The sequence below is a fragment of the Falco rusticolus genome, chromosome Z, assembly GCF_015220075.1.
Source record: "Falco rusticolus isolate bFalRus1 chromosome Z, bFalRus1.pri, whole genome shotgun sequence".
Lineage (NCBI taxonomy): Eukaryota > Metazoa > Chordata > Aves > Falconiformes > Falconidae > Falco > Falco rusticolus.
The window spans coordinates 54666735-54688613 of record NC_051210.1 but is presented as its reverse complement, the minus strand read 5'-3'; the positions used below and the strand labels follow the sequence as shown (position 1 = coordinate 54688613).

General features: G+C 45.9%; 1 long non-coding RNA gene across 2 annotated transcripts; it reads right to left on the bottom strand.

The window, feature by feature from the left end:
- Positions 1-11957: 11957 nt before the first annotated feature.
- Positions 11958-20572, bottom strand: LOC119141672. Of its 2 annotated transcripts, XR_005102007.1 has the most exons (3): positions 17896-20572; positions 16355-16583; positions 11958-14956 (listed from the first exon to the last, which is right to left on the bottom strand). It is a non-coding gene; the product is annotated as an uncharacterized LOC119141672 (long non-coding RNA). The 2 variants fall into 2 exon arrangements; XR_005102006.1 differs by having other exon boundaries at positions 16355-20572.
- Between the last annotated feature and the right edge of the window lie 1307 nt (positions 20573-21879).

The following is a 21879-nucleotide window of genomic DNA, read 5'->3' as shown; positions in this document are numbered from 1 at the left end:
TCTTGCATTTTAAGGCATTTACATCAGCAGAGTTTGACGCATTATCCCTCTAATCTGCCAGTGGTTTGTACCTGCATCGTGTTAGTAAAGTGAAGAAGACATAACGAAGATGAAAGGTTGTGGAGTTACAGTCAATCTCTTCACAATTCCCTTCTTCCTCTTATATTTCTTTCAAATGGGGGCAAATTCCATGTAATAAATGCATTGTGTTTAAATAATAGCCCTTAACTTAAACTGTACCTATTTGTCTCCATTACAGAGTTGTTCTATATGAAAAGTCATCATCACAGTCATTTTAGTGGCGGACATCTCCATTTTTCTTTGCTGTCATATAAAAATAGGGGAAATAGGGTAAACTGCTCCCAGATGGATATAAACAGGACCCTGTCCCCAGCACTGATCCATCAAATGACTTGAAAGGGGAGGTTCTTGTTCCGCCAGCAACTTCAGCAGGCAAACCAATAAGTTAGAATTCCAGGAATGCAAATATTGTTGTTCTACGTCTACTTTGAAGTCTTTTTCTTCTTCCATACTTTAAGCATATACAGTCATCTCAATAGCCCTCAGTCTTTTCAAAACTCTCCCTCTGGAGGGTTTTGATTCTTATCATCCTCCTTGTAAAGCACTTTGAAAAGTTATTTCCAATGGGGCTGTGCACATCTTTCCATGAAGAGTGTTCTCAAAAGGCACTTGAACATTACAGCTCAAATGGAGATTCGGCTGTACACATTTCTGCCACCAAAAGGGGATGTCCCTGTCTCTCCATTTGGGTGACATGCTGATTTATAATCATCATCATATGACTATGCTGATCCTCAAATGTAATGGTTAAGTATTGAGATATTTCTCCTGATTTTAGAGCTACATGAACCACTCCAAGGTGATCAAAAGGCCAAAAGCCAGAGAAGCATCACTGAAGCAGGAAGTGTATGTGAAAAAAGTCAGGAGCCTCCAGTACCAGCAATCTTCATATCTAACTGAAGATCCTGCAGTACATGACTGGCAAGAAGACATAATACAGACGCCTGGTTTCATAGTAAGATATAGAGCAAAGCCTTGCATGAGTCAAGGGCCAGGGACCAGGGCTCTTGGCTATGGAGAGTACTTTGAGTCTTTCATCCTACATGTCTCTATGCCATGTCTCCAGTGTGGGGTCGTCTGCTACTTGCCTGAGGTCTGGAGGTTAATCTTTCCATCCTGAGCCTGGAATTCTCATTTGGAACTGAGTTCATGGGGGACTGGGCTGAAGTGGATGCAAAGATAGCAAATCCACCTGTACTGCAATCACTGTCACAGACTAACTGTTCACTAGGAAGAGGTTTTTTGGCAGTCACATGTACTAGTCAGAGCTCAGTGGCTTTCTCATTTCATATGGGATCACTGCAGGCTACAGTCCTATTGCTTTTCCTTATTGTTGTCATGTGCATGTTCTTCTGAAATTGACTTTTTATTCTGCTTTTCCATTATTGCAGAAAGTGTTGCATCTTGCAGAACCATACAAAGCCCCAAGTCTGCCACAATAACTCTGCATGACCAGCCTCTAAAGCCAGATGTGGGGGCCTCCTGGTTCAGCTTACTTTGCACATAATGGGATTGCACCAGAGGCCCCTTGGTGGCCTCTTGGAAGAGGTCTGTAGTCCTCAGCTATGTTCTAACATGTTTGTATCCCTCCACCTATTCATAGCCCTCTGCTCTCTTGATGTCTCCTCACTCCAGACATGTAGTGCTTGTTATGGTGCCTGGTAAAGTTGAGAGGCATGAATCCTCCTTTTACTTTTCCACAATTACTTTCCATTCACATTTGTACTTTAATTATTCATTTCATTAGCTATTATTAAAGAACATTTTATCCATTTTATTACTATGCTTTATAGTTATATGCACATAAAAGGTCTTTACCTTTATAAATATATATACACATACCTTTATAGAGTTGTATATGTATAGAATAGTGTATCTAAGTATAAGTAAAATATATATTTATACTATTTTGTACACTATATATGCTTGTACTATTTTGTACACTCCATTATATAGATACATTTTTACATATGTGTAGATATGCCTTGGGTGCTCATGTGTCTCAGTAAGGATGTGGGTGCACAGCAGCCCCTTGGTACCTAGTCATGGCTAATCTGGAAAGACCAAAGGCCCAGGCTTTACTAGACAGCATGATGTTATATGGCATGGAATAGGCTAATTTTAGTTTGATGTCCCAGCTGCATGCCCTCCCAAACTCTTGACTATTCACTCAGGGACATGCAAAGAGAAAACGCTCTGCGTTAACCATGGGATAGACATGGTGGAGGCCCAGAGGCTAAAGCCTTATGCCACCTTCCTTCCATACATTGATGGCATACCATCAGTGCCCTGCTTGCAAGGGGATCCTGCCCAGCCCTCTTCTCCCAGGGTGCAACCAGCTTCCCCCCTCTATAGGGCATAACCATCCCAAGGTTTCTCTTCTTGCTTATGGTCTGGCCATGCCCCTGGTTTATCGACTAGAGATGCCTCAGCCCAGGCATCACCACCATGTGAGTAACACATGCCTCTGGTGTGGATGTGCTCAGCTGTGTTCTGCAGTGGGTCCACTGGAGCTGGTGGGACTGGCTGTGTCTGGCAGGGGGGCAGCCCTGGCCTCAGCCCACAGAGGGTCCCTCGGCAGTCCCCCTGCTGCCAGCACCTGGATGTGGACACCCAATACACTGAGCGAGGGTGTCTGGAGCAGCGCAGGTGCTGGGCAGGGACAGGCAGCAGCCTTGGTGGAGGGACCGCAGCAGATGGAGGAGCCAGGACAGGAACATCTGCACAGGCCTTCCAAGGTTTGTCTTCTGGCCAGGGCTTCTCTTTGCTTGCATGGTTTCTGAATTTCAGTGGCATGAAACTGGCTCCTGAATTTTGCTCACATTGTTCCTGAATTTTATTTGGTCTTCTGAATAGAAACTTAAAAGGAGTTCATTTATGACCTGGGTTTGGGTATTACCTTAATTTCCACAGTGCTAATGGCAAAGCTTCTGTCCATTTCAGTTGAGATCTCTGCAAATTTTTGCCCATTTACTCTTTGGATTACAGTTCATTCTGTCTACCTGTACCAAGGATTGGGGGTGGTAAGATGTGTGCAGTTTTTCTCAAATTCCTTAAGCTTTTTACACGTTTTCTTATATTGCAGCTGTAAATTATGTTCCTTTATCCCAGTTTATTTTTACAGGCACTCAAAACCATGGTATGATACCTTTCATTAAAGCTTTAACCGCCACTTGAGCAATTGCTTTTCAGGTAGGGAATGCCTCTACCCAATGGGATAATTTATCAGTAATAACCAGTAGGTGCTTTTGTCTGTCTTTGGACATGTATCTGTGAAGTCATTTTATAGTTGCTGGAATGACATCCACGCCCAAGGGTACCCTCCTCATCCATCCCCCCACCCTCCATTTTTGGTTTGGGTTTTTTTTGCCTGTGTTTTAGACTTTGCTTTATATTCTGCACATATCTAGCATACTTTTGTGACTTTGCTTGGGTTGATCCACATGCCACCTATGACTGAGACCTGATTTTCTAGATAAGATGGTCCTCCATGTGTCTGACAGAGAAGTTCTCTGACCAAAGGTATCAACATAGGCCTGGGGAGAAAAAGTTTTCCCTCTCATGTCCAGATTCCATTTACTTGCTTTGCTCCCAACCTTCAATTTCTTCTGTGGGTAAGGTTTCATGTTCTCTTTTTGATTCTTCTTCATTTATGGTCACTGTCATTTCTTCTTGTATTTTTAGTTGGACCTGTAAGGTTTATAAGGCTGTAGTCTTAGCCCCACCATTGTTGAGACTGTTTTCTTCGGGCAGATCAGAAGTATCTCACTGGTGGGCTTTGTGGTATAATATTGCTACTTTTTTTGAGTTTTCCAGAGCATGCAGAAGATCCAAAATTTGTTCTTGTTGTGCTGGTTTGTATCCTGCTTACACTAGAAAGCCTCTTTCTTTCCAGATAAGTCCTGTTGCAAACACCACTCCTAGAGCCTATTTGGAGCTCTACATAGATATCAGTGGTTTGATTTTCTGCCAAAACAAGTGCTTGAGTTAATGCTATTAATTCTGGAGCTTTTGCCGTGAGGTGTCCTGGAAGAGCTCTTGCTTCTGGCACCATAAAATGCATGGCAACAGCATATTCTGTAACTTGTCATCCCTTTCCATATAGAATGATCTATTGCAGAATAACACCATGTTCGGGTTATCTAGGGACTGTTCCTTTGCATTTGGCAGCAGTGTTGCTTTCAATTCCAAAATCTTAATTCAATTTCTAGGCAGTCATTAAGGGATCCCTGTCCTGGCTGTAGTATTTCTGGCAGTTAACACATCACACTGTTCTAAGGTAATACTTGTTTCAGTTAGTAGTATCAATTCATAATGGTGCAGACATTGACAGGTAAATAAGTGATCCCTCTGATTTAATACAGCCTTTGCTACATGGGGTGCCATTAGTTGTTACTGGGTGCTCCAGGACAGTTTTTCATGCTTTCTCAATCAACAAAACTGCTGCAGCAACAAGCCAGAGTGCATGAAATCCTGACTTGAATTACAGGGTCTAGTTGTGCTGAGTATGCTATGGCTTGGAGATGTTGGGCTGTTTTCTGGGTGCCATGTCATTGGCTACTCCTTTCTGTTCATGTAAATGTAATAGAAAGTATTTTTTGTAATCTGGCAGGGCTAATGAGGCAGCTTCCATGACTGCTTATTTTAGATCTTTACAAGCTTTTGGGGTTTCCGGAGTCCGTACAGTTTGGTCTGCCTCTTCATCTTTAGGTTATGTTGTCAGGGGTTTTGCTTTTTCCCCAAACCCAGGTACCTAACCTCATCTATTAAATTCACCTGCACCTCAGAATGCTCTGATCTGTCTCTTTATTTGAGGCAAAGGTATCTTTTGTATTGCCTGTATTCATTCTGATGATATCCTTTCCCCAGGCTGAATTATTAATGTACTTGTTACTGCCACAGCTGCATCCTGGTAAGGGAGACTTCATGACCCTTTTCTGCTAAGGCAAATACCGTCTTGGTGTCCCATAAACAAACATTACAGTCTTTGCTTGCAATTAACAAATTATCTACATACTGTATTAATACAGCGTCATTCAACAGCATTATTGCCTGTAAGTCCTGCTTTTATATTAGTGAAAAGAGTGTGGGAGAACCAGTGAATCCCTGCAGCAGTCTTGTCCAGGTATATTGTTGTCCTTTCCAGGTGAAGGCAAAAAGGAGCTGTGATTCTTCGTGAAGAGGTATACTAAAAAATGCAGCAGTTAAATCTAAAACTGTAAAACAATTTGCTTCAGAAAGTATTTTGGTGAGTACCTGTATTGGATACGGTACCACAGGGCACAGGAGATCTGCTCTTTTGTTTAGTGTTCCTGGATCCTGTACAAACCAGTACACAGGTTTTCCATCTGGCCTTAGCTTTGGTCTTTTAACAGCTAATACCGGAGTGTTGCATGGGGATATGCATCTAACTAAAATTCCATTTTCCATTAGGTCGTTAATTACAGGTTCAATCCCTTGTTCAGCTTCTCAAGGAAGGGGTATTGTTGTACTGATGGCCAATCATAATGTTTTACCAAAACTTTTACAGGCATAGCTGATTTTGATAGTCCAGCCTCAATTCCAGCTGTAGCTCATTCTCACTTAGGGACATCTTTCAGTTCTTCGGATATTGGTTGGAACTTCTCAGCCATGATTATCTGACCAATTACTTCTGGCAGTTCCAGCAGTACTCCCTGGTTTTTAAAGATAACTTCTGTCTGTAATTTTTCCACTAAATCCCTTCACAGTAAATTAATTGCACTGCTTTCCATTATCAGAAACTGATGGTATAATAAATATGGACCTACTTCTACTAGTAAAGACTGTTATCCCCAATGTCATGAGGGGGACCTCAATTCCCTGCACTTGTGATTTCTCTTGACTTAATTCATCCAGATGCTGATTTAGCATACAGCAGGTCACACCCATGTCTATCAAAAATTCTGAAGTGTGATTACTGACTTTTGTCATTATTTGAACACAATCTCCTACCCGCTGGTTTGCATGCTGCAAGGGTTACAGGCTCTCCCACCATCAGTCACTGCTGAGAGTCATACTGAGGGAATTCTGCCAATTCCTCAGCATTTTTGCTGCTTGCTGGTTTCCAAACAGGAGGATTCCAAGTCCTCTGGTTGGTTGTGGCTGAACTAGACATCTCTCTTCCAGTGGCCTGGTTACTTACAGTAATGAATTTGCTGTTACCACACCCCTCCTCGGTCCTGTCCTCTCATACTCATTCCTCTTTCTCCCCTTACTAGAGTACTTCCCAATGATACCATCAACATACTTACTTCTTGCTTTCTTCTTTTCTTTCTTTTCTTTTTTTGACCTGCTGCCATACACATAGACTGACAGATACGCTACCTTCTGTAGATCCCCCCCTGCCATCCCAGAGTATGCTTTACAAAGTATTGAGGAGTGTCTAGGGCTGTCTGTTGAATGAATACACTCACGGCCAATTTTTCCTTACAATCATCCTCATTCTTTCCTTCATATTGCAACCATGCTCGCCACAAGTGATTCCAAAGTCGCTTGGGTGTTCACCTGATCTTTACCTCACTTCCTGAACTCCTTCTCAGTTAACACCAGTTTGTCCAGCAGCCTTTATTGTGAGAACCAGATAATGGCAAGCTGTTTCACATACAGCTTGGTCATTTGCATGGTTATAATCCCAGTTAGGTTTTGCTTCTGGCCATGTCTGTCTGTTTCCATCACAATTTGCTTATTCTTCATCTTTTTCCAGTATCCACTCTTTGTCTCCAACCAAAATATTTGCTGGTACAGCACTCAAACATCCCTCCGACAGAAGTGATGTCCCTCTATTATTGCAGACAATAGTTGGTCAGCCTTTTCCAGGTCTCATACTTGGGGCATCTGTTGTGCCCATTGAGCCAAATCTCCTGGAGCCCATGGCCAATAGACATGGGCATGTTATGGAGCAGGTGGTTGCCGTCCTTCTGCCACAAGCATTCCTGCAGCCAGATTAGCCATCACCAGCATGGGAGCTTTCAAAGCAGAGTGTGATTTTCAGGTGGAAGCAGTGAGTACAGCATAGGCACCCGAGAAGCAGGAGGAGCAGGCACAGGGGCAGAGTGAAGCAGAGCAGGGGCAGAGTTTAGACTCGAATATCCCAGCATTTGCTGTGCTAGCATCTGCCTTATCTTAGCTGAATCCCAGCATCCCTTGATCATTTAAAAGCCCAGTTATCCCAGACAAACCAGTAGTCCATTTGCTGAGGTTTCCAGTCCTGCAAGCGTTGACACAGGAAGGTCAACTTACTCATATCACATGAACCTTCCAGGGGCCACTGCTTAGAGGGTGTACCCTCCCGAGTCCCAGCTAGCCACTCATCCTGACAGAGTACTATGGCTCAAATTTTGCTGCATCCTGGAGTACAAACAATTTCGCACCAGTTTTCCAGAATCTCCACCAGCCACTAACCCCGTTTTATCTTACCTATTGACACCGCCCCACACACACACACCCAACTTATTCTGCACCTAGTTTTAGTACCTCTCTGATTAATGTGAATCCTGCAAGGACAATCAGGTGAACTCACCCAGTACCAGCTGTGTCATATGCAGTAGCCATGCTCACCAGGTTGGGAACCTGCACAGTCTCACCTGGGTCACCAAACTGTTACCAAAATGGATTTGCTTGCATTTTTCTTTTCTTCCAGGTCGTGCATGGGTACTGGGAAAAAAAAACAGACAGCAGAAGTATGCACTAGCTAAACCTTCTTTTTATTACAAAAAAAGTTCCTCTCAGCTGGGAGACAAGGACCCCATGTTACAACTCTTGATTCTTCATATGCAGTTTTCAGAATATTTACATATTCGTTTTTACAATTTACATAATCAATTGGCTTTGGCCATGATACCACCATGAGTTACCATTCACTTTTTACTATTTCTACATGTCAACCCCCTGTGCAAGCACTCTAAATGCATATTTATTAGCTGAGGTTGCATGATTTTGTTGCAACTTTGCCACTTTCAGCTGGTTTGGTCTGGTTTCTTCTAGCAGCAAAACCACTTGTATAGGCAAGGTCACTCTCCATCAAATTCTCTCACACATGCCTTCCAACCATCTTTACATTTGAGCTGTTGTCTGTATCTTACATAACACTGGCCCCAGAGCCAACATGGACACACACAGATGTAGGAAGCGCAGCCAGGAAGATTCTTTCAGACAGGTCCCTTCTGTTTTGGACAGGCTACTGCAGAAGCTCCTGTAACCCATGGGCTTCCTGACCATGTCCAAGTCACTACAGAACCAGTGGTCTCCCAGCCATGCTTCTCCTTCTGTGCTTGCCCAAAACCGCTTGCCTGGTCTGCAAGCCTGTGAGGGGAGGCTTATGTCTGCCCAACTTAGCTGGCATGATCAGAACATGCACGAGAAAGACAGACGGGCAGAGACAGCAGGAACAAACAGCCTGTGCAACTGTAAGGGTAGGTTGGAGAAGGTCCTTCTCTCTCCTGGAAATGAGTGCCAGGTTGTAAGCCCATGCAGGGACAGCCCAGCTCCTGGGATGGTCTACAATGGGTTCTCCAGTAGCCCCTTGCTCCGAGGTGTGTTGGGAGATGCAGAGACAGCGACAGACAGACAGGGCCAGACATTCCCGGATGGCTTGGGAAGAATAGCTGAGCTGAAGTGAGGCTGGCATTGGTGCTCAGCACAGAAGAGAGGGGAAATGGGGCATAGCTGTGGGGCATTAAGCACGCCCAGAAACCAGGAAACTAAGGAAAAGGTCAGCATTTGGAGCCTAGTCATCTCTCTGTCTATTCCCAATGTTCTCAGCAAACCTTTTGACAGTTTGGTATGGGAAGAGACTCTGTGACTACGGGGATCATTAGAAATCTTAGTCAAATAACTTTTTCAGTGACATGAATTACATCTGGTTGCCTGCCTGGGCATGCAACACTACTGTGGCAGAAAGATGGGACATAAGCTTGGAGGAGAGCTTTGTTTCTCCCCAGGTTGAGGAGAACAAAGTCTCCTGCAAGAGCACAAGGGGAACTGAGAGCCCTCTGAAGCAGAGGCCTCACACACTCAGTCACAGGAGAGCTCGGCCCTTGTTCTGCTGGGCACCTTCAGCCCCATGCTGCTGTGGCTGCAGGGTCCTGGTGAGTCTCAGCTGTGGAAGAGGAGCCTCAGGGGGATGTTGGAGAAGGATTGGGGTGGCAAATTTGGAGAAGGGCTATCACTCCCCTATCCCCAAAGAGCACCAGGCCTTCAGAGGGGGCAGGTTGGTGCTATGGGGGCCAGGGATGGGGGGAGCTGGTGTAAGAAGTGGCTGTGCCACTCTTACTCTGCTGCTTCTTCTGCCCTGTCTTGCCATGGTGGGGATGTCTCCTGGCTAGCTTCCCAAAGCCCATCTTCTGGCCAGGGCCTTGTCTCATGTGGCATGGAGGCAGTGCAAAACTGGGCTCCCATCTTTTTTCCTCCCATAGGTGCAGCCCCTGTCAGGAGGCCAAGGACACCAGTCAATGGGGGGCCATCATACTGTTGTGCCAGAGAAAATGGGAGTGGTGGCCTTGCCGAGCCACACGGTACTGTGAGCCACCACTTCCAGGCTGGGAGGAGCACACAGTGGCTGTGTGCTCATAGCAGATGCCCATGCCCCACTGTAATACTTTTGGAGCTCTGCCCTGAGTGGCCTCCTGGGGCAGACAACACTCCTGCAGCAGAAGGAAAGGGCATCATAAGCCTGCATAAGAGCTTTGTGTCTCCTCAAGATGAAAGAAGAAAGGCTTTTCCAAGAGCAAAAGGGGCATCAACAGCCCTCTGAAAGAGAGAAGCCAGCAGCAGCCCCGCCAGATGTGCAGTGGGGCCCACACAGCTCCTAGAGAACAGGTATGTGCATTTACTCCTCCTGGGGACATGAGCAGGTTTGTAGGGCACACACCCCCCAATGCAGGGCTGGGGGAACAGGACAGGGAAGCTGGGCAAAGCAAGAGACGTGAGGCTTGGGAGACCAACTGTAAGTGCAGAAGAAGCTCAGCTCTGCCTGAACTCAGCCTGAGAAAATGAGCATAAGTTCAGCACTGCCTTTCATCCCACGTTTGCACCAAGCCCGCCTGGCTCACCTGGGACCGATGCTCCTGCAGAACCAGCGTCATCCTGCCTGGAGCCACCTAGCCTATGTGACCATGACAAAGCTGGCTACCATGTCCATGTCTACTGCAGTAACCTCAGGATGCCCCAGTACGGTAGAGGCCAAGAGGCCAAAGATTCATCCACGCTCCCTCCCCAGCCATGCCATCAGTGCCCTGCCTGTGAGAGGATGCTGCCTGGCCCTCTGAACCTGGCTCCCAGGGTACAGACAGCACCTGCCCTCTCCGGACCATAACTCTGGCCCTGCCCCACAGGGAGGGAGTGTGTGGGACCAGCGCTCACTTGACTGCAGGGGCCTGGCACACACCCTGATAGGTGTCCTTAAGAAGGGTCCTCAGGGTCTCCTCTGGTTTCTTTGCCCAGGGTTGGTCTTCCGCATTGCTTACAGCCTGGCAGTGGCCATGCTCTGTGTCCAGAGATGCCTCAGCACAGGTATCTCCACCTGTGAGAACAACATGTCTGGAGTGAACAGGAAGACAGGGGTTCTCCATGGAGTGGATAAGGGTGAGCAGGGGGAGATTGGTAGTGGTCCCCACCAGGAGACACTGGCTCCTCCAGATTTGCTGCTTTTCAGCTTGTAAGATAAAATCTCCCTGTGCTCTGCCTTTGAACATTGCTAACATCAGGTCTTACTCTTTTTCAGGAAAGATCAGCACCCTGAAAAAGGAAAGGCTCTTCACTATCCTCTTTTTGAAGAGCTTAGGTGCTTTTGGTGAGTATTTGCACACTGACAGCAGAGGCATGGAGGCGTAGGGTGCAAGCTTCAGCATGAAGGAATGGAGCTGATGAAAGGAAAATGAACAAACAAAAACATTGAATAAGATTGTCACCTTCCCTGTTCAGCAGTGCAGTACTGTGTAAATCTGTCTGAACAGAAGCATGGGCTGGGCTGCATGGTGGTCCCTTCTAGGGCCATGTCCTGAGACAACTGGTCCGATGATCCAGTGTCAAGACTGGATCAACCTTTTCATGCCCTTATTCTGGGTTAAGAGTGCAAGCAAGTGCTTGATAAATATCTTAGTCATCCCTGCAGCAAACGTTTCCTCGTCAGTGACCCATTTTTCCTAATGAGGCTGTTTTCACATTACAGGTTTAACTGAGTATTGAGGCAGGGAGCAGCACCACCATCTGGGCAACACCCCATCAGCCACAGTGGTTTATTATGCATGTAGTAATACTGGTCTCAAAACCTGCTGTCTGTTTTGAGCAAGCTTAAGATACTAGTTTATTTTTGAAGATCATTCCACCTCTTTTTATCGTATTATTTATTGTTTACAACATGGAAGGTGTTCATGTTCATAAAGGTCACCTTAAACTTCATTGCAGTGAGTAAGAAGGGCTACATTGCCTTCAGAGGCATCACAACACAGGTTTGGTGCAGGTTGAGTTGCAGTTTTGTCACAAACTCTGCAACTAGGCAAGTGGCTTTGCAGTCACACTTGAAGGACAAAATAATAGGACTGAGCCCTAGGCAAGGTGCAAATAATCCCCAGACTCTGAGGGTCCCGACTGGTAGCCTTACAACAAACTTTTCCTTCTGCATTCCAACAGCAGGGCAGGAAAGGCAGGCACATGCTGCTGGGACACAATAAGCTCTGCAATGCAGGCAGACTCACCAGAAACAGGCATTTACAGTCCACAAGTGAGTTCCTAGGTCATCTCTGATCTTTCATCCCACTCCTTTCATTCCAGAAATTACACCCAACTTATTTCAGGTTGGATAAAGACTATAAAATGGGGACTTTCCAAGGAAATTAAAAGGAGATAGCACACTAGTCTTTGAGGCTGTACAGCGTTTTATTATAAGCATGAGATAAAGCACATTTTTCTTAGGCGCATCAAGTTTTTATGACATTCTGCTTAAATAAAGACCGGTCATACAATGAACCTTTACAAAGAAACAACTCTGTCTAAACAAGAACTGCCTTTTCCAAGCCTTCGGGTACCCTGTTTTGTATTGGCATGACATTACACACAGAGCTACACACACACACACACACACCAAAGAGTATGTTAGGTCATTCAGTCAAGCCTTCAAAAGACAGGAAATAACTAAAATCAGGCTGGTAACATGGGCAACGATTTCTGGAAAATAATGATGAAAAGTTTGAAACCAGGTGTTTAGTTGATGCCAGGCTGCTCGTATGCAGCCTCCCATAGTGGCAAGTAATTTTGCATTGAGTCAGACCTCTCACCCACTCTGACTGTCTTTCCTATCATACACTTGTCACATGCAGAGTTAAATCTTACAGATTTTTTTTGTAATACATGAGAAAACATGACAGTGTTGAAATTTGGAAGGTTATATGTTGCAACATTAAACAGCATGAATATTGTGGATAAACAGTTCTGGGTACAGAACGCATGACTTAGGGCTTTGCTATTGCCCTGCTTTTGTGCTAATTAGCACAAAGATAAAGAATTAAACTGACGTGTTCCAGGAAGTTTTGTACTACAATCAGTGATAAAGATGTAACTTCAAAGGCATTGATACAAATATCTAAAAGCAGTGTTAACAGTGGCACAGTGCAGTGTGTGGCTATTCTGTTCTGTTTCCTTTCTTAAGATGGTTCCAGCGTGTCTTTTTGTAGTACCGATGTGACATTAGGGACCAGTTCAGCCACTGAACAGAACGGCACAATACAGAAAACAAAACCAAACCCTACATCAAAAGGTGTTTGAGATGTAAATCTCAAGCACTCAGAAGTCAGTAAATACCCACCCTGATTATAGCACCTGTATGGACTGCTTCCCTTCACTGTGGGTGTCCACACCAACAAAAAGCACCACATCTACATTGTGACTGAAAGCACAAAAATGCCTAGCCCTTCACCCCTGGCTGCAGCCTCCTTTTAAACCCCACACGTCCAAGAATGTGGGTGTGGAACTGGCCCAGCATGGTAAGTACGTTGTGCATTTTTCTATTCATTGTGTGCAATGATCCACAATGAACCACTTCCACAAATAAGCAAACCTTGACAGCATCACCTCTCTCTTATTTTTTCATTAGCTTCATAGATACTCTGACAGTTGTCACTGTCACATATCAGCAGTTACTCAATGTTTAAAATAACAATATACAATTGGCATTGTGGGTCCCTAGGGAGAAAAATTTTAGTTTTGAGTGAATTTTGTGGACTCACTGTTTAATTGTCTTCTTTCACACTGGACAGCACATGAAACAACTTAGTGTTAAAAAGTTGCTAAGTCTCCAGACTCATGCATAGCTTTAGTACAAAAGTTTGGAAAAATAATCAGCCACCATGCTGTCTTCTGTTCCCAAAATTGATAGTCATGCATGGGAATGCCCTTCCAGTTCTCTTCATCAATTATGTCTCTTCCCATTTTCATACCTGGTTTGCACACCAGTGCGGGAGAGGCAGGTTAGACAAAACTGTATTGCAAATGTGTCTTTGTATGAACCCCCTTCATTCACAGCCATGTAAAAAGAACTGCAATACCATCAAATTTGCTCTTTGCGCTGCCAAACTATAAATGGAAGGCTACTTTCTAATGCATCCTGTGACAGCAGGAGGTGATGACAAAGCTATACACAAGTAGAATTTGCTTTCAAATAATAATACCTCTTGATGGCTGCAGAAGAAACCAGGAAGATCTAAGCAGGATTCCTCACATCCTTGTGCCTTCCAAGTGCAGTGCATGTAGCCTGGAGGTGTGCCACACCACAGGGCTGACAGGGAGCTCAGAAGGTCATGCAATTCCCCTTTCTGCCTAAGGCCAGCATCAGCAATGCCTAAACCACAGGTGCCAATCTTGAAAATCTTCACAACAGATTCAAAGATGAGCTATCACAAAGGAATGATGGGTTAGCTGCCAAAGTCTCACTAGTAGTAGTTTGGAAACTTGGGTGTTTCCTCAAAACATGTAGCTAAAACCAAGAGGGCATAGCATAAATGCTGGCTGAGAACCTACCGTCTGTCAAGAATAGAGACCTGGATGCTTAACACTGCGAGGAAAGTGACACTACACTTGGAATTAGTTTCACAGCCCTACCATGACTGAAGCTATAGCTTTATCCTTTTCTTGTTCAGCATGCTACCATAACTTAAACATATAAAAATAGCTACAAAAAGACAACCACTTACTGAATTTTGCATAGTGTAATACCACCTTTATTGTCTGCAGCGCTGGCTTTCAGGATTTTCATAGGAATTGTGATGCACAAGAGATTTTAATGTTTATTTGGCAAAACCGACATGCCAGATGGATGAATCATGTGAAGACAGTGGAGCTGTTGTTTACTCTGATGGGAAAAAGTGTTTGATTTCAACAGCAGCATCACACAAAGCTCACAGGCCAAGGGAAGAAGTGATAGCAATTGAGGACAACATCATTTGGTTGAACCAGTGAAAGTACAGTAACATACATCGGTGACTAAACATTAATTCGTCCCTGTATTCCTGTTGAGGTACCGCATTGAACTGTCACGATCTCTGCTCACACAGGAATAGCACCTGACACACTGTCCACATGACTGCAGTGTGGCCATCTGCTGAGCCCTGCATGACTGCCTGGGGAAGCACTGCAATGGGAAAGCTCTGCTGCCTTATTACTGGTGAGACACTGGTGAAAGAAAAAAACACCTGACCAAAAGGTACTAGGAGCAATCTTGCTTGCCAGCTTGCGGCTGGGCTGTGTTCCTCCTCACAGCATCTCTTGTGAAAAAGAGATCCTTTGGTTATTTCAGTTTGCTGATGTTATTTCCCTCTCCCTTCACCAGGGCATGTTGAATTACTGGAATGGGCAGGAGTGCTCACTGTAATGTTTGGAAAAAATTCACTGACAGGGGAAAGGGTGGAGGCAAACAGAATGCAAAAATTATAGAATCATACAATCATTTTGGTTGAAAAATACCTTTAAGATCACAGAGTCCAACCGTTAACCTAGCACTGCCAAATCCATCACTAAACCATGTCCCTAAGAGCCACATCTACACATCTTTTAAATACCTCCAGGGATGATGACTCAACCACCCCCAACCCCCCACCCCCCCATCCCCAGGCAGCCTCTTCCAATGCTTGACAACACTGTCAGTGAAGAAACTTTTCCTAATATCCCATCTAAACCTCTCCTGGCACAACCTGAGGCCATTTACTCTTCTCCTCTTACTTGTTACTTGGGAAAAGAGACCAACACCCACTTCACAGCCTCCTTTCAGGCAGTTGTAGAGAGCAGTAAGGTCTCCCCTGAGCCTCCTCCTCTCCAGACTAAAGAAACCCAGTTCCCTCAGCTGCTCCTTGCAAGCCTTGTGCTCCAGACCCTTCCCCAGCCCCGTGGCCCTTCCCTGGACACGCTGCAGCCCCTCTACGTCCCTCCTGCAGTGAGGGGCCCAAACCTGAACACAGGGTTCGAGGTGCAGCCTCACCAGTGCCCAGTGCAGGGGGACAGTCCCTTCCCTTGCCCTGCTGGCCACACTGCTCCTGACACAAGCCAGGGTGCTGCTGGCCTCCTTGGCCACCTGGGCACACTGCTGGCTCATGCCCAGCCGGCTGCCGACCAGCACCCCCAGGCCCTTTCCCACCAGGCCCTTTCCAGCCGCTCTGCCCCAGCCTGTAGCGCTGTGTGGGGCTGGTGTGACCCAGGTGCAGGACCCGGCACGGAGCCTTCTTGAACCTCATCCAGCTGGCCTCGGCCCATCGGTCCGGCATGTCCAGATCCCTCTGCAGAGCCTTCCTGTCCTCCAGACAGGATCAACACTCCTGCCCAGCTCGGTGTCATCTGCAAACTTACTGAGGGTGCACTCGATCCCTTTGTCCAGATCATCAATGAAGATATTAAACAGGACTGGCCCCAGCACTGAGCCCTGTGGAACACCACTTGTGACCAGCCACCAGCTGGATGTAACTCCATTCACCACCACTCTTTGGGCTTGGCCATGCACCCAGCTGATTTTTTTTTTTTTGGTTGGTTGGTTGGTTGGTTGGGGTTTTTTGATCAGAAAAAGGAAGTATTTTGCCTTTTAGCATTTACCCTTTCCCTGCACACAAAATAGCTGTGCTTTCTTGCTGCATGTTCCAAAGTCAGAAGCTCTGCCCTTTTTTAATTGGTGTACACAGCCTCAAACTGTCTGTTGACACAGCTGGCTGAGAGGTTACACCAGGGTAAAAATGGGATATTGTCAAATAGCTACAGAGTAGAAATCAGGAAAACTTACCATCTGTCTAGGTGCTTGCATTATACTCATCTGAGCTCCCAGGCTGTTTCAACACCAGTACATTTCAGGGGGTTGAGCCTTTGCTACATTGATAGAGAACTCTAAAGTTCTGAAACTTCAAAATGCTTCTGCCCCAGCAGATCCCTCAGAGAAGGTGAGACAGGCTGTTTCTCAACACCTCTTCCTTGAGGAGTTCCCCAGCAAGACTGTCATCTTCATGCAGGACTTCCTTGTAGAGCAGAAGTGATAGACACTATAGGTGATCATAGAAAAGATCTTTGCCAGCCCTTTACTGTGAAATTAAACTGTCTTGTTCAAGGATAGTGTGTTGAGGGCATTCTTCCTTCCCCAAAGGCACACATAACATCCTCCACTCTTAGCGCAAATCAGTTACAAAAAAAGCCTGTTGGAATATGAGGCTGAGAGTGCAGATTAGTTGACCAGCTACTAGGAATGACATCAGAGCATTCTAGTCACTGTGGCAACAGTCCCCTATTAAGAAGCATAATTGTTCTGATCAGTGGAAAATGCTTTCATTTCCTATACCAAAAATCCAATCGCCATTTTAAAAACTATGGCTCGTGACTTTCTTACATCTTAACACTGCTCTATTATGAGCTGTCTGTTATTAAAAAGACACAAGCTCATCATTTACAGCCAATGTCTACATGTTCTTAATACTGTGGGTTTAATTCATAGCATGTATGTAATCACTGTTAGAAAGAACATAAATTAATTAAAATAATCATTTAGACTACCTACAACAAATCTGAAATCCAGTGTTTACTCATCTTACTAGATACTAAATCTAGAAAATGGCTGCTAACTTGATTCCCACTGACTGGCATTACTTTCTTTCCAGATACACTCTCACTTACAGTATCATCTCCTACACAGCACATTGTTTATATTTTGTTCCCTTATACAGTCTTATGAAGTTACAAGGCAAGGTAGGTAATAAGCCAGAGCCATACAGCCCAGTTTGCACATACTTGGTGCAAAAGCTCACTTAATAGCAAGCCATTCCTCTGCTGTCATTGCACTGGGATGTTATGCTGTCATCATCTCTCTGATTAAGAAAAAAAGGGAGGTTTTCCCCCCTTCTATTCACAACTCTTCTGATGTTGCATCAAAAGAGTTACATTCTGCATATGTAAGGACCTCGTTATCCAGTCTGTACTTGGGAAAATCCCAACCTAAATAGCTTGCATGAAACTTGTAATATTTATCTCCTGCCTCTCTGCCCTGCATTTCACCCCTTCGCAGACGAGTGTTGTGCAGCCATCTTCCTGAAATGGGACTTTGAGGGTCAAGGCCACTGACCAGCCTGTTGTGCCAGCACTTCCTGGACAAAAAGGACAAAAATCAAGAGGGATGGTTTGTGGTTCTGGGCCATGAGTGAGAGCATGACACATATGAGGATCTGCACTCACACAAGCCCCACTAGAAAACTCACTCCCGAGGTGGAGCCTGGCTCCAAGGCACAAATTTAGGCACCAATTTTGCCATACTACTCTGTATTGTTAATAGAAAGTGGTTACCTTCTTTTGCTTCTAGCAGTAGCAGCTGTACAGACCGGTGATGGGTGGTACCATGCCCTCTGAGCAGCAGCCAATCCTTCCAAGCAAACAGACTCAATTTTTGGGAAAAAAGAATTAAAATATAAGTGATAACATCTGATTGTCAACACTCTAAAAAAACCACTGATATTCCCACTCATATACACATAACAGGAATAATTCTGTCCATAAGCTTATCAGAAGACTTCTAACTGACCTTAAGTGCAAGCACATTTTTTTTCCCGTATCTGTGATACAGTTTAGAAATGTCAATGAATTAACCTTATTTAAATGATAATAACGTATGAATTACAATGAACATTTCTTACATGAAAGCAAAATTTATGGAACAAAATGTTTTGCAAGGTAGGACAGAGTCAACATAGGATGAAGCAAAACTCTGCAGACCAACTTTTGCAAGCTTCCCAAATAACTCTATTTACTTCACTGAAATACTTTTTGAAGATGTAAATTACCACAAATTGGGGTTCTACACATTTACACTGAAAAAGAGATTTGAATGGATGAACAGTATAGTTCATCATTTCAGCCAAAATAATTGTTACCTCACACAAAAAAAAAAAATAGTGCTGAAGACAAGGAAAATGCCTGAGGCAAGACTGTCATTTTGGAAACAGTGCTTGGAGGAAAAGTACGAACCCCACTCTAGGATTATATCAAGTTCTTCAACAATGGAGAATGTCACCATCTTCAAGGGTGAAAGTAAACCACTAAGGTGATGCCACATACCAAGGACACTCCTCTTAACAGAGTAAATCAAAGAGTATGCAACTGACATATCCAAAGCCAAGAAGTTCAATGATCTGAACAATTAATGAAGCCTCACTTCTTATGGATCTGTCTTACATTGTTTCCCCAGCAGGGCTCTGATGACATCTGTCTCTCACAGACACACAGCATCATGACTCTTGCAGGAATTTTGTATACTGAGACTGTCTTAGCATGTAGCTGGGATCGTCAAGGTGCCAAAGTCATTCCAAGAGGAGAAAAACAAACAGACATACAGACACATACAAACACATTCACAGACATGAATGCAGGACCAGATAAGCCTTATTCTCTAGGAAAGAGAACAACCAAATATGTTCTAGTGATAAGCTCCACAGAAACTCTTTTAAATGAATTAAACAGATGAGCTCTTCTACCCTGATTTTGGTCAAATACCAGTCCAGTTGTCATCTGATACCTGTTTAGTGGCCTCCAGCCCATTTCTACTGAATGGTGGGCTCTAAGCTTCATGAGCTTCAAAAGCTGCAATAGGTATTCTGTTAAGTTATAGCACAGAAAACAGGAAATCAGTGCAATGAAAAGTCAGCTCCCCTTTGCCCCAACATGTCAGGCACCACAGGGTTCCTAACATTGATTGATGTGTCTGTTGGACATAGAGGGTGACACCCCCTCCTCATCTCCCCTGACTGTTTTTCCTGAAGAGCCTGTATCCTTCCATTCCAACATTCCACACATGGGAGCCATCCCACCACATGTCAGTGATGCCAGTAAGATCACAGCCCTGCAGACATGTGCACATCTCTAACTCCTCATGTTTATTCTCTGTGCTACAGGCATTTGCATAGAGGCATTTAAGTCAGGCCCCGACGAAGCTGACTTACTGGCTGGAGTGGCTGGAATTCCTCCATGCTGCTCTTCAGGTGCTCTCCTGCTGACCTGCAATCCCTCTCCAGAATCTGGGCATCTCTTGCTGGCAATGGCATCAAAATGGTAGGAATGGGATGGACTGAAGTTCCCCTCCACCTGCAACTTTAGTTTAAAGCCCCCTTTGCCACCTTGGCAAGCCTATGACTGAAGAACTCTTTGTCTCTGACAGATGGACCTCATCAGCCCCCAGCAGACCAGGTTTCTCAAAGCACAACCCATGACCTAAGCAGCTGAACCTCTGTCTGTGACACCTGCCCTGCAACCATTTGTTGATTCGCTAGATTTGACTGGTCCTTTCAAACCCCCTCCCTTTGAATGGAAGGGCTGATGAAAAAACTATCTGTGCTTCAGAGTCCCTTAGCACCACTCCCAGGGCTCAGTAACCCCTCCTGATATTCCTCTGGCTGCTCCTGGCTGTATCACTGGTCCACCCACATGAAACAATTGCGGCTGATTAAATAGTGGACTGCATGAGGCCTGGCGGCCTCTCGGTGACTTCCCTGACATGCGCCCCTACCAAGCAGCACACCTCTCCAAAGAACACACCAGGTCAGCTGAGGCGCACCTCCCAGGAGAGCCGCCTCTGCTGTCACCGTCGCCTCTCCTTAGCTGCGCTGGCCGTTACACAGGCAGCAGGCCGGGCTGCCTCAGGCGGCGCCGCCATGTCTCCTGCGGTGGCCGCCGCGTCTTTCCCTCTCACTCTGCAGAGCGGTGAGGTGGCCCTGACAGGGCACCGCAGCCTTTGGGGGAATCTCTCCCTCCTGCAGGTCCCTGCTGTTGCACGCTTCCCTTCTTCAGTATCACCGGCCCCCTCCGCCCCCTCTGCGTGTGCCAGCAGGGGTTTTCGGCTGTTACGCCGTGGACCCGCGGCAGGCTGCACCGGGAACCAGCCATCTAACCCCGCCTCCGCCTCCCTGCCCTCAGGCTGCCCTCCCACCGCCTCCTGCCGCTCAGCCGCCCGCTGCGGGAGGGCCCCCCCCGGGCACACCTGTCGCCTGTCCCTGCCCCAGGAGGCGGCTCCAGGTGCCCGCTGCAGGCTCTGCCCTCTGCGGCTCCCGAGGGAAGGGCGGCGGCGCAGAGCCCCCCAGCCGGAGCTGCAGCCTTGGCTCTCTGAACAGTGCCCGCCATTCTGCCTTGAGGCCCAGGTGGAATGAGCGCCCGTCACCTGCGCAGGTGGGCACTGACCGGTGCCCGGCTGCTGCCCTGCGCGCACTTCTCTGCCCCGGCCTCCGGCAGCCGCCCACGTCTCGTCAGCCGCTCTCGCGAGAGCTGCGGCCGCAGGGGGCTGCGCGCCGCCGGGGTCCCCGCGGCGCAGGGTCCCTGTGCGCGCCGGCCGGGCTGCTGCGCGCGGGGACACGGCTGCGGGGCCGGTCGCCTAGGGGAGCGGCTGTTGGTGGCGCTGACACCGCGTTTAACCTGCAGTCTGAACCAACACCAGATTTCGGTGAGACAGAGCTCGGTCTGGGTATAGACCTCCAGAATGCCATGGTTTATCACCACCTGCAGTTGGAAGAATAATTCACAGTTCTGTCTGTTCTTAACTAGCTGCCAGCTAGCTGCCAATATTCTCCCAGGTCCAAAAATTTTGGATCTGGGACCTTTATGCCTTTGGAGAAATTTACAGGCTAGTTATGGCACACTTCGTCAGTCCTTCACACATTGAAAACAAAGAGCCAGCAACATGGTCCTGGAACAAGGTGAAAATAAACACCTTCCCTCCTTGCTGCCTCTCCTCTGCATTGAGCAGCGCTACAGAGAGCTGGCGCACTGAATCGTTTGGCCAGCTATGTTAGCAGCAAAGGTTTTCTCCCCTCAAACTGGGTGTAACTGGAGAGGTCTTAAGTCTGGCCCCACAGCAAGCAAGTGCATACTGATGTTTAGAACGGGATCTAAGCACAGGTTGTATTGCTGCTGCTAAGCATACACATCTCAGTGGTTTAAACTTCCTAATTTAAGCACCTTTGCATGATCTTCTGTATTGGAGAAGGGTAAGTTTATTATTATTTGGAAAATTTATCATTGTTTTGATCTGGAATTTGTAACTTCTGAAATAATTTACATTTAAATGAAGGACTAAATAGCTGCAGAACATTTTCTTCCCATATAGATAACTTAAAATAATGAATTAGACTTTAAAGTGCTCGTGCTGGTCTTACATTCACCATGATGGAATTTTATTTGATGGAAACTTCAGAAGAATCTGTATAGGATTTCTGAATTTGTTTCCCTGTCAAGTCAGCTAAAAATACTTTCTGCGTGACACATTAAAGAAGCAGTAAAAATGAAGAT